General features: G+C 34.9%; 1 protein-coding gene across 1 annotated transcript in view; it reads left to right on the top strand.

Moving 5' to 3' along the window:
- The window catches only part of nAChRbeta1 (nicotinic acetylcholine receptor beta1), a 682,881-nt gene that overhangs the window by 254,821 nt on the left and 407,827 nt on the right, over window positions 1-20,233 (top strand). The window lies entirely within an intron of this gene.

Below are 20,233 nucleotides of genomic sequence, written 5' to 3'. Positions count from 1 at the left end.
TAAAGAAACGGTGAATAATTAAGGATTAAAGAGTAGTCTTATGGTGCATTGGAGGACGGAAGAAGAGAAAAAAACATGAGTGAGTTGTTACATTGGGGAAATAGGAGCAAGTGTGTCAATTGGGGAGAATGGCCTCAAGTGACTCGGTAAACAAAATAAAAATTCTAAAAGACACAAGCTAAAACAAAATGGAGAAAGATCTTTTCTTCTTTTTCCTCTCACTACACATTTGTACACCACGATTGAATAAATTAGTGTGAAGAATGCTGGGAAGCAAACTAAAAGCATTTCAATAGAAATATGTAGCCTACGCTAATGAATTTGAACCTCTTGTCTCACGCTTTTACTTCTAGATAAAACGTAGCAAAATCTACCAAATCGTAAATTTACAGAAAATTGTTTTCTTGATACGTAATATATAAATTTCAATCTATAAACTTAAAATTGCTAGTTTCTGCACTAGCAGTAGCTTATAATCACTTTTGTGTTAATTTGCAGTTTAGGAATTTCGCTTCAATTGAAACACTGTTACACAAATCCATTATAGTAAATTGTATTCTTGTTTATTGTTTATGTTAACTCTAGTTTTCTCTCAAACCGATAGTGTCACTTTTATAATTGCAGCTTATGATTTAATAACACAGTGCTGCAAATTTTGCCACTATTGACATATGGATTTCATAACTATGTTTATGGTACCAGGAGATTCAATGCTGCGTTCACACAAGCTTCCATTGATTTCTAAGCTTAGCAAACTGGATCCATTTCTATTATGTATTCTTATTTCTGTAAAATCCATCTTAATATTGTCTACCCATTCACGACTAGGTCTTCCTAATGGTCGTTTTCCGATTGAAATTCCACTCAGAACTTTGAAAGTGTTCTATTTTCTTCCACTCTGGCTACATGGCCTGCCCACCTGAGCCTCGTAGATTTGGTGACCCTAACAATATTTCGTACACTGTATAAATTATCCTCGTTATGATGTTTCCGTTATTTCACATTCCCGTTCCTCTTGAGTCCGAATATTCGTCTCAACATCTTGTTCTCAAATACGTTGAGTCTACATTTTTTTTAGAGTAAACGACCATGTTTCGCAACCATCCAGAACAACAGGCATGATTTTCGTTTTATATATTTCAAGCTTCAAGTTCCTCGTCAGAATTCGCGACGACAAAAGATTTTGAACTGAATAATAACACGAATTCCCTTCTTTTAGTCATCTTTTAATTTCTTCGTGAATATGATTTTGTTCTGTTAATATTGACCCTAAATATTTAAAAGTATTCACTTTAAAGAAAGTATTGTTTGATATCTTAACACATCCATAATATCATAACACAAAAAATAATATTTGAAACTATTTCTACTTGAGATGCATGTTCCAACATCTAATTAAACTATAATACCAAAGAACAAATATTTACTATTTTTTAACAAATTGATCGTTGATTCAACACAGTAGGTACTCTTTCTATGTTAGAAGAACATGATTTCAGCTTACTTGCCCAGTAGCACCAGAGATTAGTTTCTTAAGGTTGCTGGACTGGAATATTCATTCGTACAGTTTTAAATATAAAAATGTGAATATATACAAGAGTAAAATACTTACTGTGACTTCGTGAACTAGAGTACTTGACTTGTACAAGTGATAGAGATCTGCACGGGCTCGTGGGCCGAACTCAGGGATAAAAAGCATATATAATTTCGGGCCTGGTCCGGCCTCGGGCCGTAAATTGTCAAACATATCATATTTCTCGGTCCTTTTCCTGCCTAACTTTCTCAATATGCTCTACAATGATACATCACTGTTTTTTTCTGGAGAACTTTTAAAGTACATCTGCGAAATTAAACCGCTAAGTAATGTGAATAAAAATACAATTTTGCATTAATTATTAAGTTTCTGTAATTCGAGGTTTTTTCGGGCTCATTTGATTATCACACGAACTCTGGCCGGGCTTGGGCCTAAATGCTGAAACATATTTCGAACTCGAGTCGGGTCTCAGATTCTAAATTCACGGGCGTGATCGGGCCAGGGCTAAAAATTCTGGCCTGTGCAGACCTCTAATAAGTGATTCTATTTGCCAAAGATCAGTGAACCGCACTATGATTGTTGCAAGTTACTAGTAATTGCTGAGCAGTTATGTCACAGTTGCTGACATTGGACTTTGTTTTCTACTTATATATATGAATGACTTGGTATATCCTAACATCTATTCTTGTAAATTTTTATGCATATGGTAGTTTTAGAATGTTCCAAAGAAATATCCCTTTTCGGGGACGTCATACAGTGACGAGAAAACGCCTATGTAGATGGCGAAAGAAAGTTGACATTTTAATGGTTCAGCTTTCAAAATCCGATTTACAAATATCGTTATGAAAAAGAATAAATAATTCAGAACTTGTGGTAATATTATTCTTATTAAGTTGCAGAGTAAAGGTGGCATTATAAACAAAATAAACATGTTTTTGAACAGCAACAACAACAACAACAACAGCAACAACAAAAAAAAATAATAAACACGAACGATAAAATTAACCAGAAGTCAGTCCGTGTACGAAACGTTTACAAAAACAAAATCTATCTCGCAATACGCATATATGAAAACAAAAATAGGGAATTGTCCAATTAAGTACAATAAAAGTCAGAAAAGCAAAATTCGATTGTGACATTAATCGCTTTCAAAACTCTCTGATACCCAAACATTAGAAGCACAGAAAATATTAAAATAAAAATAAATAGGAAAATTTTAAAAGTCTGCGAATATATAACAAAGCATTGGCTTTGAATAGTTGTAATAATGCTCCCAGTGTACATATGAAGTGCCTCAGAAGCCTGCTATTGACCTTAGGGCTATCGGACACTACGCCACTTCGTGTGTCGAAGATGCGTCACGGACTGCGTTGTCGCGTCGCTAATATTCGACTCACACCCGCAACGCCACTAGATATGTGTATTGTTCTACTGAATCTTATATTTCCCAAATGGTGCCTGGAATACCTTATCTTACAAATAGATATGCTCATACTTACATGTAATATTATATGTGGACTATATCTCCTTTGTATTTCCTTTACTATATGCAGCAACGGATTTAGAGACTTTCAGGTCCTAGACCAGGTTTTCTGTGCGACCCCATCTTGTTCTGAGAATTTGAATAAATTAAGTAATTCATAATTTACTTGATTTCAGATTAGTAATGTAACATTTAAAATGAAACCAGTAGGCTACTATAAATTGAACTCAAAATTTGACTGATTTATTCATCACAGTACGAACATGGTTCTAATTTTGTGTCCGGCAAAGAGCAAGTACATTTGTAAGGAGTACGTATGTAGCCTGCAGTTTGTTCATGAGGTATTACCTTCATGCCTCTTGGCCTTTCCATATATATTTCATTATGGAGTGCCACGAGGCATTAACGTTATGCCTAAATGCTTATAAAACATTATTTTTCATATTTTTATACAATATACGTATTAGGGCCTAAATACACAGAACATATGAAAAGTAATAAAATGTTATAAAATTACATATTATTCTCGGGAATTTCTGGTCATTTGCACTATTTTTAAAAGTCTAATTTGAGTTAGTAAAGAGAAGCGATAAACGATGTAGTTTTATGTTGCAATTTCCACCAAACAGTTTATTGGCTTGGTAACGAATCTTGGAAAGTGTAAGAAAAAACAAAAAGGCAACACGCAGTGTACTTACCGATACGATTCTTCTCTTTCGATGACATATCCATGAATTCACTATGGAATACACAACACACTTTTTTCCATGCTTTCAATTTTGTTGCTATAGGAATCACCGTTGGAGTTCCATATACCAGGTTGTATCTGAACGTCTACAATGAAAGCATCTATATCAAAAGCTTCCATTGAGCTTATCTTTCAAAATGAGTATCTGGTTGCTGAAAAGACAAATTGTGGTTCTATGGGGCATCTTCGACACACGAAGTCGCATAGTGTGCGAAGGCCTTAGCTTGAGTCAGGTGAGGGGGTTTCCGGACAAGCCTGCCATTGTGTCAGTCTGCCTGTCGTCGTGTAGTGCGCGAAGGTCCCGCGCCACATCCATTGTGACGAAGGAAATTAATTACCCCGCGATATGTCTGCCACAGAAAAACAAAATTGTGGCGTGTCTTCGACACACGAAATGTCGTAGCATGTGAAGGGCCTTAGAAAGCTGCTATTGTTCTGATCAACAATACCAATATTTAACATTTCATAACTATCAACATACTTGCGAGTAACAATTGAAGCACTTAGAGAAAAAGATGGTATGTAATATATTGAATATGTCGGGAAAATTGACTTTCACAACTTTGTCCGTTAACATACCGCCTTCATCGTTTCTCAATATCTGCACTCAGACGAAGACTCACTATATAACCTGTTATGTAGCATGACTAATATGTAACACGTGCATGAGCAAAAAGAATGCAACGTTTCAAAAAGTGTAACATAACACTTTTGTCCTCTAAGCGCTTCAATCCCGTCATACCACGCACACTAAAAGCATTTTTACAACGACGGCCAATCTTCACTTTCGACAGGTGTTTTATCATGAACGAGTGGTGCCAGGATGAAACACAGGTCTGTTCTATATAGAGTGGATATTCACCTACTAGAAAACTGTAGCCGCTCATTCCGGCGATGTAATTCATTTTTGGGGTTTTGTCCAGCTTTTTTGCTATTTCGACCACTGTGAGTCAGAACGGATAACGTCTAAGATATACTGATACAATATGAGAATAAATACAGGGATAAACTAGTTGTGTGATGGGCACACTAGGAATAATATAAATGAAGTTGCTTTGTGCAGTAGGTTATTGTACCGTGATACAACTTGGAATATTCGTAAGTCTGATGTGGAAGAAAATTTTAGAAACAGATGATCTAAAATGCTTGTTGGATATAATTTAGAAAATGAAATGAAATGAAATCTTTAAGTTTTACGTCCCACATTTATGCCGGCTGGGCTAAAGGAGACGCTGATGATGAGAATGAAATGGTGGAATGAAGAAAATGGGATAACCCCAAGAAAACTCACGCACACGGAGTTTGTCCACCCAAAAGCTCACTTACCATGAGCTGGAATCTAACCAAGGTTCCAACGCACCAAAAGTGAACGCTCTACCATTGAGCCACCGCAACCCCTAGATATAATTTAGAATACTTAGTTATCAGTAAAAGCATATTTTAAGCAATTAAATATTGTTTCTTTATAAATTAAGAGATAACGTTCTTGTGATGAAGATTCTTCATGATAGCTTTGACGTAGCCAAGTAAGTGCTATTTTACCTTATGTTGCGAAACTACTTCCATATGACTCTGCCTCTGTTACGCCTTTCTAATTCAAGTTACAACAAACGGCGCAATCCGTTCTCTACAACTTAAATTACAATAGTAAATATCCAAAAGAGATAAGAGACTTGAAGATGTTTGGGTAACTTCACAAATATAAATAATTTGTTTTCTTATACTTAGAAATAAAAGTTTCTGTTTTAAATGCAGTGGAGAGTTGCTTGAGTCTGTTAGCAAGGAAATACATTTCAGAGTTGAAGAAATTGTGTTTCCACTTAGAATAGAAATTTAGATTTAGTTCTCCTAAATTAGATGGACAGAGGCAAAATACATCATTGCTACAGGTATGATACAAACTGTTATCTCACAGAGCGAAATAAGTTGAGGATGATGTTTTAGATTTCAATTTCAGAAGAGTGTCATTGCAAACTTTTTCATATTAGCAGCACTTAGACTTTGTTTCTCCATAGATTTGCTAGCAACAAGTTATTCAACTCTTCTTCTTTAATTTCTTTTTCCTTTACCATCGATTTCCAACCACAATATTAAACATATTTGTTACAGTTAATAATGCACATTTTTTTCCTTTCTAGCTATTTTTCCAAGTTGTTACTCTATCGGTTCAGTCTCTGGAATTAGAGATAGGGGTTGCTTTACTTCCGGAATTATCTTTTGCCTTGTGAAAGACAGAAGTTATTAGTCAATGTTGCTATCCTCTTCTCTCCTTCACCCTGATCTCGATTAAAAATATGCTACTCAAAGGCAATTTTGACCCAAACATGTCTGAAAGGTGTTCAACATGTTGCTGTGACATAACTTTAAATAACATCAATAAATTTTTCGTATTCTTGATTTTGTCATTTTTCGGGATACAAAAAAAAATATATATATTCAATCCAAAGAAACAAAGTTTAAAGGGCGTTTAATACAAATACCAATTCAATATCAGTTGTTAGTAAGAGCTAAATTTTAATTTTATGTACACATATGTCCAAAATGATTGTCGCATATCTATAACTGTCTTCTTGTAAGAATATAATTTTATAATTTGATAATGATTTTGCAGGATACTTTTAATAGTGATACTATGTGTATAATCGGGAAATGTATATTTGTGGTAAATTTTATAAGAAAAGATTTATAAATACGAAAATTAGAATGAGTAAAATAAAATATTGCTAAATGGACAACAAAGTTTTGTTTTCGTTTTATTGTTCTTATTTACTGCTCTTTTAACATGAAATTTGCCACATACATGTCTTTGCCGATTATACAGATATTAACATTATAAGAAATACCGGGCGAATTCGATATCAAATTATATTCCTATAACAACATACTTATAGACACGCGACAATCATTTTGGACATAAGTATGACATATGTAAGTGTCCAATAAATAAAAATGACAAATGTTTCGCGCCTTTTTTAAAATCTTGAATAATTAAGTACCGTAACAAACTAACGTTCATTATGCTCTGTTAATAACTGTTCTCCATAAACCTTGGACTTCCGTATGAATTTACCACCCAAAAATTTCTAGGTTTTTTAAATGATTATTACTATCTCCTATAGAAATGCGATCATACTACTTTTATTCTCAAATTTCGTTGACCACAAAATTTGTACATGTCTATTACCAATAAACCAGGGCGCAAAGTTTCAAAGTCAGGCGCACTAGCCAATCCAAAAATGATGATCACCAGTATCTCGCATGTGCAAATTATGAGAGGTCCGCCACCCCTCGGCTTTTTGTTTGAAAAAGAGATAGATTACATAGGGGCATAAAATTTCAAAACTAGACAATTAGATTCAGGTTTCAATACACATGTTAAAAATTCATACACAAATTCAACAATTCATATATATGTTAAAAAGTATCTTACGTTAAGAATTCACTTTGTGTAACACTTTCTCTCTGCACTGAAGTGCCAGTTGTGGATTGCAGTTTTCGGATCAAAGTCCTTAAGTGAAGGGCCATTGATGGAAATTGTCAGCAAATCATCCAGTGTGTCAGTCTTCAATGAATTCCTGTATTAACTCTGTTGAGACTGCTGAAACCTCTTTCACATGAAGCAGTACTAACAGCTACTGCACAAAATGTGACAAATAAATTTGGGAATCTCGTAATAAAGTTTTCACTGTAAATCCTTTTCAGTGTCTGATTCAATGTCAATGAAGAAAACAAAAGTTCATATTCTGCCCACTCTGCTAAGATAAGGTCTACTTTTTCACTGTATGTAATGGAGGCAAACCATTTCATTTGAGGGTGGAAAAGGAGGGGCGAATTACAACGTTGTGAAAACTTCACTTTCCATGTACGTTGTGAAGATTTCATATTCCGTGTTTTGTCTCACTCATAGACAATTATTTTTCGTGCGAAACAGAAACTGCGCAGCTCCGTGAGTTTAGGCAAAAGACCATTCCTACTGAACACTGGTTGCCAGCTCTACATTTCCAGTCGCCAATGGCGACCTGGCGACCGGAAAAGATTGCGCCCTGCAATCAACTTTCTGCTTAGTGTGTAATTTACAAGTAGCTTATGTTTGATTGTTAGAATTGTAAATATCACAAATATTAAAAACAAAATGCTAATTTTTAACTATAGTCACAATTTATTCACTTTTTAAATAAATAATCTTTTTCACTGTCTGCAGCAACATAGTAGGCACTTTAATGAAGATTGACATATATAGTTTCGTCCCCGATGCACAACACCTTTATGGAATCATTCTTATGTTTAGAAAGCAAGAATTGCGTGGTAGAATGATATTTCGAGTAGGTCGTCGCTATATTCCAACCCGACTTTAAACGTTACCTCTCCCGAATAGCCAAACTGGAATAGTCAGGTAAATAGTGTATTGGAATAAGGCACCATTTCGTCTATCAATCAAGGAAGTGGGTATTATAGTTGGAAGGCAATTTTGACCGTAACCCCACGCATAGATAAAGTGAGTCAAATGACTGGTTATTTTCGTGTTGAAAACAACGAAAACTCCGTCATATTTTCACTAGTTTGCGACTAAAAAAAAGAAATGATCTCTTATAAAGTACCATATAATATAATTCCAGGAGTGACGTTCCTCCACTCAGATTTCCAGAAGGTGGCTAATGAAGAGACTGAATTGAGAGAATAGGAATGTGGGAAAATAGTTGGAGGGAAAGAGGCCACTTGCCTAACTGTAATAAATAATTTTATTATTGTTGTTGAAAATAGATAGAATGCTAAAGGAAAAAGAAATTAGAAAACAGGGTTGGTTAACTTCTTATCGATAAACCTAGCCAATGACATGAACAGGTAAATCAACAGGACAAAAGAAGAATACAGATCTGGAAGTCTACATTCGGTGAATAGGAATATCAAATTAGTTACGTAATATATTGATACATAATGCGTTTCGGAATAGTTTAAAGAATGGGAAGAATGGAAATCCCTCAAGCTAACATCTTTTTAGATCACAGCTTTGTTCTTTCTGTAGTGGATATCCAACTGAAAAATAAAGCTGTGGGAAAAATTTAAACTAAAAACTAAAGTAACGGAAATGTGAGATGAATTCATTAGAAAAATTGAAAATTTAGGAAAAATATTGAAATCGAATTATAGAAGCACTATGAATCCTGTGTGGAAGAGCAGAAAGAAAACAGTGTGGTTATCATCAAGAGAACAGAGTAAAAAATCTGGATTAAAATAAGGAGGAACGTGAAAACAAAGTTGCCGAGAATAACGAAAAAGAATGAAAGGGAAGATGAAACAAGAAATGACAATGTGAACGAAAGAGGGTAGAAAGTTATAAAGATGATTATCTCGAAAAATTAGAAAGGGTAAGAAAATAAGAACGGGCTTTCAGGAAGGAAAAGGAAAAGTAATGGCTTGTAGATAAAATAGGTAAAACCATTACACGAGAAACTGAGACAAATGCTTTAATGTAGCGAAATACGTATAGACATTTGCCGACAAAAGAAAGGAAAATGTCCTCTTACAAGGTACAGTATAATTCGGGGAATGACGTAGTTGAATAATTGTATAAACGAAAGAATTATTCAAGTTAGTAGTCTAGGTGCTGAAAAATGAAACGAATTATACTGTATGAAGGCATTTCGATATTAAGAGGTAATTTGAAGAAAGTTTGTAGTAAAGTGAAGTTCAGGAAGGTAACTAGTATAGAAAATACATTGTTTAGTTTGTTTGTTAAAGTTTAGAACCTAGGCTATATGGATCTCTCCTACAATTTAAGATGGAATCCGAACTACCATGAGTCAAATGCTCTTCCACTGGGAATCCAACCCGGGGCACTGAACACCAAAGACACACATATGCGCTAGCAACTAGATCAGCGTAGAGGAGTGGAAAGTACACTGAAAGTCTGATAAAGTTAATTAAGAATATGGTGGAAGAAGGAAAGATTAAATGCTCCAAATTTAGGGAGAAATTAGCTGGAATATATTTTACAAGGAACATCAACTTAGTGATCGAAGTTGCTTTCGATAAAATTTGGCAGGTAGATACTACACATGAAATAAGCGAATACGTGTTTTTTCTTATTTTCTGCAAAAAAAAAAAAAAAAAAAAAAAAAGATATTGAGGAGGAAAGATTAAAAGCCCCCACTGAAAGATTTATTACTCCACGCCAAAAGTGCAAGAAAGAGTAGACCAAAGCGAATGAAATTGCGCACAGATACACAAGGCGTAAAATAAGGGAATACGTGTTTCATATTTTCCTTGAAGAAACTTTTAGGTGAAGCAAAGGACCCTCCAAACTTGTTACTACGAAGTGTCAAAATTTGTCAGGGAGGTAGTTCAGAAGTCCTAAAGTACATGCTGGATTGTAACGAAACTGTGTTGAGAGATATTATGCATAAGATAAGAGAATACGTGTTTTCTTATTTTCTGCGGAAAACTGGTTCTTGGTTACTACGAGGATCATTCAATAAGTAAAGAGACAAAGTCTATATTTTTAACACTAATCATTTTTTTTTTTTTTTTTTTGTTTCAGGGATGTTAGCTGGCAACCTTGGGATATGCTCTGATTTGCTGTTTCGTAATTTTATGTCAACATAACTTCAAAAATATCAATTCATCATGGCAAGTCCTCTAGAAGATTGCACCTTAGAAGAACAGCGCTCAGTCATTAGGTTTTTAGTTGCAGAAGGTGTAAAACCAAGTGAATTTTTTTCTCGAATGTTAAGACAGCACGGTAACAGCTGTATGAACCGCGCGAATGTGTACAAGTGGGTTGATCGGTTTAAAAGTGGCCGAACAAGTGTAGGTGATGAACCCCGATATGGACGTCCAGTGGAAGTTTCTGGTTCTTCGTTGGAATCGAGGATTCACGGACTTATTCATGATAACAGAAGAATTACTGTTGAAATGATAGCTGAGGAAATTCAAGTAAGTGTTGGAACTGTTCACAATGTAATTAGGAACATTTTAAAGTACAGAAAAACGTGTGCCAGATGGGTTCTCAGAGAGCTTACTGACGCTCATAAAGAATCAAGGCTTTCCATTTGTCAAGCCTTAACGCAACGAAGTTTGATTGAAGGAGACGCTTTTTTCTGAAAGAATAGTGACTTGCGACGAGGTCTGGATCCATCACTACGACCCTGAGACCAAAAGGCAGAGTATGGAGTGGAAACACACTAGCTCTCCAGTTTCGCAAAAATATCAAGGTTCAACCTTCCGCTGATAAAGTGTTGCTGTCCATCTTTTGGAATTCACAGGGTCCAATCTATTGCGATTTCCTTGAAGATCAGCGAACTATCAATAGCCTACACTATTCTGAGATGCTAGAACACAAAGTTAAATCAGCTATCAGGAGCAAACGCCGTGGACTCTTGTCAAAAGGAGTCATTGTTCAGCACGATAACGCCCGCCCTCATACAGCCCAGCTGACCCGAGATAAGCTTCAAGAATTGGGTTGGGAGGTCTTACCTCATCCTGCCTACAGCCCAGACCTCGCCCCATCTGATTTTTACCTGTTTGGACCACTCAAAGACGCCCTACGTGGAAAAAGATTTGCTAACAATGAGGAAGTTAAGGCAACGGTGCAAAGGTGGCTTCGGGGTAAATCGAAAGATTTCTTCGCCAAGGGAATTAGGAAGCTGCAAGAAAGATGGGACAAATGCATAACTGTAAAGGGTGATTATATTGAAAAATAGCCTTAGTTTTGAAAGATTGAAATAAATCTTTATTGAGCTATAGCAATTTGTCTCTTTACTTATTGAATGCTCCTCGTACAATACATAGTTATACCATCCAAAGTATAATATCCGCAGATAGGACTTCCTAGTCACCGTTATTTGTTGTGTTGAAGAAGCCGAAAGGTAAGTTAAGTCCAAGGATACAGAACACTGTGTTTCGCCCTCGTAACATTTATCTAACTGCCCCAAAGTCGGTGTGCATGGTGCAAGATATTACTGTGCCTCCAACATTTTTAATAAACTATCAGTACTGTGAAACCTGTGTTTCGTAAATGATTACAATGATAACATACAATACTACTCGATTACACTGTTTATAGGCTATGCACAATTGGTAAGGAGTTTGCAACACGTGACTATACACATCATCTTGTTGTTATTGTTCACCTCAACCATAGGTTGGTGGGCAACATGGAGATTTTAAAAGGTTTCTCTCGCTTGGGAAAGCTGTTCTCTACTTTGATAAGACCTCTTCTTCGTAACCGCATCTACGTATTCTATCCTTGGTCTGGTTTTCCTTCTGCCTTTCCCTCTATCAGCACGGTGATCCAATCGGAGTGCCGAATAAGATGGCCAAACATGCTGTTTCTTCTTTTACCTATTATTTTCATGATGTCCTTCATTAACTTCCTTTAGTACTTCATTCCTTTTCCTTTCAGTCCATGATATGCGCAGCATTCTGCGCCAACACCACATTTCAAATGCTTCCAGCTTGGATATTTCAGCATTTCTCAATGTCCACGTCTCTGATCCGTAAAGCGCCACACTCCATACCAGTGTCTTAATAAATCGTTTAGGAACGTCCAGCGACATATTTCTTGATATTTGTAGTCCTCTTTTCCTATTGAATTCTTGTTTAGCCTGTGCTATTCTGGAACTTAAGTCTTTTTCACTTCTTCCGTCCAAGGATATTAGACTTCCTAAATAGGGGAACGTCTTAACGTCTTCGATTTTCTCTCCATCTAGCCGTACGTTTGTTTCTCCCTTTCCTGCCCTTGTGTACTTTATCACTTTGGTTTTCTTCTTATTTATATTCATTTTGCATGTTTTTTCCAGTTAGTCGTTCAAGTTTGAAAGTGCTTTCTGCAAGTCCTTTTCGTTTTCCGTTATCAGTGCTATGTAGTCAGCAAACCTTATTGTGCTGAAAATCTGAGGACTTACTATTACGCCTTTCTCGTTTTTACCAAAGAATTCTTGCCTCCTTCCCAGAATCAAATTCCACATCCTTGCCTCACTCCTTTACTTATTCTTGGTTTCTTCTGATCTCTTCCTATAACAGCTGTCTGCTTCCTACAAATCTGGTATATTATTTTTCTGTCTCTGTAATCCACTTTCATATTCTTCAACGCTCTGAACATGATATTCCAATATACGTTGTAAAAAGCTTTCTCTATATCTATAAATGTTATCACAATGGGTTTGTTTATTCTGATGTGCTGTTCCATAATCAACAGAAGCACCACGGATCATACCTGATGGGGCGGTGTGGGGTATCTTGATAGATATCTCTTACACATACACACACATCCATAATATAGGAGCGTAGTTATGCTGCACGAAACGGCCCCTCAACTGGAAGGAAACATTTTAAATTAATTTTCATTGTAGGCCGTAGGACTGTTGGTGTTAGAATACGTAAAGTGAGCGGAGAATGAGTAATGACAGGTAAATCTTTCACAGAATAGAGTAACTAAAACACTTGGGCCTAAATGTGTATGCTATACTACAAATTATATCTTTGCTTTTTACCCTTGGACTTCTCTATACAAATTACATTTGCTTTCGTCTTACCCTTTTTCCTTTTTTTCGTGATACCTGCCATATTTCTCCGGGGAGAGCTCGTGCCCTCAAGAACCATTTTTCTGCAGAAAATGAAAATATTTCTTAATCTATGCATACACTGCACTGTTTCTAAAGTCAGTCTCATTACAATCCTGCATGTACTCTAGAACTTCTAAACTCCTTTATTAATTACATATTTTGACATTTCGTGCTAATAAGTTTGGAGAGGCCTCTGTTAAAACTAAACGATTTTTGAAGGAAAATATGAAACACGTATTCTTTTATTTTACGTCTAATATATCTGTGTGGAATTTCATTTGATTTTGATTATTTGCTTATACGTACTTGGCGTCGATTTTCAAAACAGCGGGACCTTTTATCTCCAACATTCTGTTTTCCGCAGAACATTAAAACAAATATATTCACTTATTTTACACAGGTTATCTCTCAACGCAGTTTCGTTAGAATTCTGCATGTACTTTCATGTACTTTAGGACTTCTGAAATATCTTCATGAGTAATTTTCACATTTCGTGATAATAAGTTTCGAGAGGCTTCTGGTTCACCTAAGCGCCTTTTAAAAGGAAATATGAATCACCTATTCCCTTATTTTACGCTAGTATATTTGTGTGCAATTTCACTCGCTTCGGGCTATTTTTTCCTGCGCTTTTGGTATCAAAGAATAAATTTTTCGGTGAGACCTTTGTCCCCAAGAACCTATTTTCCGTAGAATATTTTAAAAAATCATTCGTTTATATTATGTGTAGTATCCACCTGCCAAATTTTATCGAAATCGGCTTGGATCACTAAGTTGGTGTTCCTTGTTAGAGACAGTAATTATTTCACTTAGCTAAGAAATCGAATGCAAAATGCATGGTAGCAATAGAACTATTAGTGAAATATTGTATATAGCAAACATTCTACTTCGACAGTTGTAAAGGCAGCTGTATGACCACAATTAAGGAAGTTCATCAAGAAATGGGGAGAGCTTGGATTTGTGAGGGAAAACGGATGCTATGGACTGAAGTAGTGTGACGTCACATCCTTCTCGTTGCCCTGGTGATCGCAGTTTTATTTTCTAAACAACATAGCTTAAGATCCTAAGCACCAAGCGAAAACAGTGACATGCTAACTTCTTGGTTGCAAACATTAGAGCAAAAGAACCAGTTGTATATGTAGAAAAAATTGCCAATAAATGAAACTATGAAAAGATAGAAAAAAGCAAGCAATTAGGTAAATATGTTAAAATATTACAAGCGTTGAAAGTGAAATATTTCCCCTGATATAGGAGATTTTGAGTATTTATACATTTGGAGGTTACATTTTCAAAATATACTTAGCTTGTTTATGTATAAAATTTAAATAATATTAAATTTAAATAATACTGAAAAATCTTTATTTCTTATCATTAGTACCATACCTTACACTAGTAATGTGTAGGCCTACAGAATTACTGTATAAAACTTATTCTGAGCCACTCATAAATGGATATTTTCTTGTTGTACTGTCAGTGTATATTTTGTACTGTCAGTGTATATTTTTAAAGTAGGCATAAGTAGAAAATATAAGGAAGATCCGATGCATGTTAACCGATGAAAACTTGGTCCAGATTGAAAATTCTCAGCACGGATATGGTTACAAGCTTAGTGTGTTTTTTGTTTGTTTGTTTTGTAGCCACTGTAGTTTTGCACTCATATTTTAAAGGATGGGCGTAAGAAATCTAAATGCGACAATATAGTTAATATTATTCTACAAGTAGACAGTGATTCTTCCTCGTAGACAAATCGTATATTGGTTCTATTATCGTTGTGCCGACAGCTCGTTAGTCTGTACCCTAGAGTTTTTACATTGCGTATAGTTGCTTTTGTTCATTATCCATTACGTGGTAACGGCGCTGGCATTTCTTATGCAATTTCTGTCTTATCAGTTTACGTAGAGATGTGTTCCCTGTAGAAAAAGGTTCCTTAGATATTACTCCCTGAATTATTAGACTTCACTAGTAAATTTTCTAAATAGTGACCCCATATTCTTAATCCATACCCTTTTCCCACTATATTCTACAATTGCCTTATTAACAGTCTTTTCTTATTACCAGCAGACTCAATAGTATTCTTCGATCACCATGGTAACGAAGAGGGAATGACGACATCATTATTTCAGTCTATTGATCTGCTGCAACTAATCAGTGAAATACGTTTAGGAAAAGGAACAGGATTTAGATATGCCTTTTAACAGGTTGAACTTGAAAATCGTGATGGAAGTATTAACAAGTTCGAATGAAATGTAAGGATGGAGACCTCATTTAAGATCTAACATATAAGAGCTAAATAAAAGAAGAAATAATAGAACTGAAATTAGACAAGGAGCTTGACAGGAGTAAAGTAATAGAGAAGGGTTGTGATGAAGAAACTGGCATTTCGAAACTATGTAGAAGAGATAATTGTATTAACTTTATAAATAAAGTGAATGTTATTATGATCAACATATGTTAGAAAACATGTGAAAAAGTAGTAAAGAATGTGAGATGAAAGCAAATACGAAAATCCGAAAGCAATACTAATGGAAGAAGAAGGGGATTAAGGGAAATATAAAAGTTAAAGAAAATAAATTACTGCAGATGACTAGTTTACGGTTTCTAACAAGTATTTTATTAATATATTATGGGCATCGAAAGAAAGAAACTTCAAAGTATCACTTATTTTGAATTGTTGCAATAAAATACTAATAGAATGTATCTTATGAAGTACTACACTGCACCATACGTACCAGAAATATGAACACCACCTGAAATCGAGGCATAATGACTACAGCTTTTGGATTTGTAGGTATGGAGAATAATGGAGAAAATTAGCTGTTCGAAAATAAATCGGAAAGTTTTAGGAAAGTTAGGGCACAAATAACACTCTTTAGGCAGTGAAGCAGAATATCTATGTTGTTATAATTATATTCACAATATTATTTTTTTAAATAAAATTGATTGACAACAACATTATGTTTGCCCTGACCAGTGTTTATCACAGACCATCACTGGAGAATAAATCATCAAAAAGTAAAGTGAACATTCCCAAACAAAATTATAGTGATCACCAGCTTTATTAGGCTGATGCATTTTTTATAACAATATTTAAAGTTAGTGTCTATTGTCAATCAAGAACGATAGAGCATCATCTGAATTTTATACTGACAATAGTAATAATAATAATAACTTGAATCTCAGACAGTTACTGAAAGCTTATTTCCAAAACCAGAAACTTCCAAAATTAAATATCTTACGAAAACTAAATTGAAATTAAAATTGGTTTGACTAGTTCGAATGCTATTTACAAAATAATAATAATAATAATAATAATAATAATAATAATAATAATAATAATAATAATAATAATAATAATAATAATAATAATAATAAAACATGTTTGTAGACTCATTTTTGCTGACGATTGTACAAAAAATATATTTAAAATTATATGCATTAATGCAACTCTTGAACAATTCGTCTAGAGAGAAAACAAAAAAATACGTGTTCCGTTACTTATCGTAGCATCGGATTCTCGTAAAAAAAAATATCGCGAACGTCATATATCAGAAACACCATCTGCAATATCAAGATTAATTCAGAAGACAAAGGTGACAAATAAGGAAGGTGTAAAGTCTACGAAGAACAACGAAAAGAGAAGTATTAATAGAAACTTATGAAGATGATAGCCTAGGAAGGAGAAAGAAAATAAGAAACATCTGTCCATAATTCATAGGTCGAGCAGCTGGAACAGCACAGTGCTCTGGTGTTTCTTTGAAAGTTGCAAGATCGGCAAATTCTCGAGTGAAGCAGCGGTTCATCTTGTCCCCTTTCCGATCATCGAAAACCACTCTCACAATATTTTCAGCAACATCATGCTGCACCAATACACCATATGGTCCAGAGACAACTTTTACGCGTTAGAGTTAAACATGAAGTTGGGTTTTTGATTCAAATAATGGAAAAGGAAAAAGTATAGTTCAGACCGTTACCATCACGAAAAATGAAACATTGTGCTCAATTGACAAAAGACAATCGAAGGAAAGCACAAACTGCGTCTCAAAGCAACATATTGTTGCGAGTAGCAGGCGAAGAAGAAAGTATCAAAAGAAAAAGAAAAGCTTTGGAAAACGTATTGAGAGAGCAAGCAACATTTTATGATGAAACCCAATTTTCTAAGATTTCTCTTTCGGACAGAATAAAGATTGAAGAAGGTAAACATAATAAACATAACTTTGTTTGAAATATATATATATATATATATATATATATATATATATATATATATATATATATATATATATATATATATGTGTGTGTGTGTGTGTGGAAAAGAAAAAGGAAAAACACTCAGACGCGTTTAGCAAAATAAACCATGTCAAAATAAACCAAAATAAACCTATAAAATAGTCTTTCATAAACATAAAATGATAGGAAAGGAATAAAGTATTGAACGAAAGTTTTAAAATGGAAATGACAGCTCGGTTTGAAATATCGATTGACCAAACCTGTAGATTCTTGGACTTATCTTATTTCTTTACACATTGAAAGGAGAGTCTAAATAATATTCTAAACCTAGAGCTAGAACATTCAAGGATGATTAATTATGTGCCTGCTGGTCCTAATATTCATTTGGCAGCATGATGTGATGAGAGCTGCGATGGCTCAGTGATAGATCACAAATCTCTGGCGTGTATGGTCTCTGATACGATTGCTTCTCCCGCCAAATGAACTATGTGGTGGTCAAATACCGTATGCGTGGGTTTTCCCGAGATTTAGTTTTCGTTCACTTTCGTCATTCACCATTATCATCCAAACTATCTCGGTAACGAAAAAAGTGGAGAAAATAAACAAACTTACCACGCTGACCGCCACTTATATTTTGACCTTTCTCATCTGTGCGCTACAATCTGCCACTAATACTTTGTTTTCGCCTTTGTTTTAACCCCATAAATGTATAATTTTCTGTGTGTATATGTTTTTGCATATACGCGGCGTGGATATTAAATTTTGACTTCTACGCCATATGTATGTAATAGCATACACACCTATAGAGCGAGCGTGAAGAAGCGCAATATATATTTGTGTGTATGGAAAACCATACACGAGGTGCTGCATGAAGAAGCCATGTGTATGGAAATCTATACACATGGCAACCAACGTGTTAAAAGAAAAACGATCGACGTTAAAAGTATACTAAAATGCAGAAAATAAGAATTAAAGAAAAACAATATTAACCGATGTCAACAAAAATGTTAAAGCAGAAAATACTAAAAGCACTTACACACAAAAATAACTATTTTCTGTTATCTTTTCGAGATTTTATGTCCGATAGTGTCTGAAGAAGGATATGTTAGATATCCGAAACCGTTACAACATATAATTTAAAATATAGTGGGTTTCAAGCTTTGTTCAGTGTTTCTTTTGTTAAAATAATCAATCCAAAGCCATGGATAGTCTTGCTAACAAATGTTCATGTTAATTTAATATGAAATCAATGATATCTCTGAGCATAACAACAATCATAGCATATCTATAAATACTAATTTAAATAACAACTTATTCGATTATTCTTATAACTCTACATTGCTGCTGATGAGTTTTCTGGCAGGCGATGTGGACTAATGGGCCACATAGCAAATACTTTATAACATTATCTATTATAGAAGTGACGGGAGGATGCTAATGCAGGTCGGAGTATTGCATGCTGAATGTATTGAAGATTCTAAGAGAACGGAAAGATTTGGGGAAGGACAATCCTGATAACGAGTGAAATGGTATAATCATGAAGTAGAGTTGAGTTGATTTTAGTTTAGCGTCCCGTTCAGCAGCGAGGCTATATGAGACGTGGACCTACTGATTAACGTGGAATCCGAACCACATGAGCTCCCGCCGGGAATCGAACAATCATGAAGTAGAGTCGATGCTGTAATTTTAATGTGAGTTATAGAATAGTACTTATCTGATCGAAAGTATGAATTAGTCACAATAACGGCTTACTGTAACATTGCTATTCTCGTTGGAGATAAATGGGTAGTTATGTGGTAGTTATTCTACATGTCCCAATGCCTAATAGTGGCAAGATGATAAATGCATATTTTCGTATTCCATGGTAATGAATTCTATTTCTGATGAAAGGTACTACTAGGGATACAAACCGGAGAAGTGATTTGAGTGCTAGAAAGGGATCTTAAAAGTCTATCAGTTCACATATGTTAATACTGTCCATGTCAACAACGAAGACTTTTAAGTTAAAATTGCATATCCTGGTTTTGTACCTCAAACGACTTGGGTACGTGATTTGGATTGAAGGGCATGAATAGGGCCAGGATGTTGAGGAAAAATCATCTTTCTTACGAGTGCCCGAAGACGAGGCTTAACATAATATGTTCATTTTAGGTCATTGTAGGCCAGAAAATGGTGGATTTTATTTGTCCTTTTTTGCCTTCTTCGGCGTTTTTTATTGGTTCAAATGTCTTAACGTTTTTTTTTTTTTTTTTTTTTTTTTGCACTTCATCTTTCGGCAATAAATCTACAAGCCATTAACTCGAATGACGACCACCTCTTAAACATTTTTTCATTAGTAAAGAAAATTGCAATGATAAGACATTCTTCAACGACTGGATTGATAAGAACAGATCTGCAACAATCACAAGTCAGCTAAGGAGGTGTAACAATATCCTCCAGCAATGGGGCGAGGGTGGGGAAGTTTTCTTATTTTAGTTTGTACTTCAGTTTCTGGAAGAAGGAGAGAACGTTAACCTACCAGAAGCTTGTATTTCTTGAGCATTATATTCATGAAATATGTATTTACTTTTATTACTATTATTACTATTATTTTTATGTCCTTTATTCCAGTTTTTAGGTCCTTTTTTTAGATATTTTAGGTCTTTTATAGGTCCTTTTAGGCAAATTTTAGGTGTTCAACT

This window comes from Thermobia domestica, chromosome 2 (assembly GCF_964235325.1).
Source record: "Thermobia domestica chromosome 2, izTheDome1.hap1.1, whole genome shotgun sequence".
Classification (NCBI taxonomy): domain Eukaryota; kingdom Metazoa; phylum Arthropoda; class Insecta; order Zygentoma; family Lepismatidae; genus Thermobia; species Thermobia domestica.
This window is presented reverse-complemented; position numbering and strand designations above follow the sequence as displayed.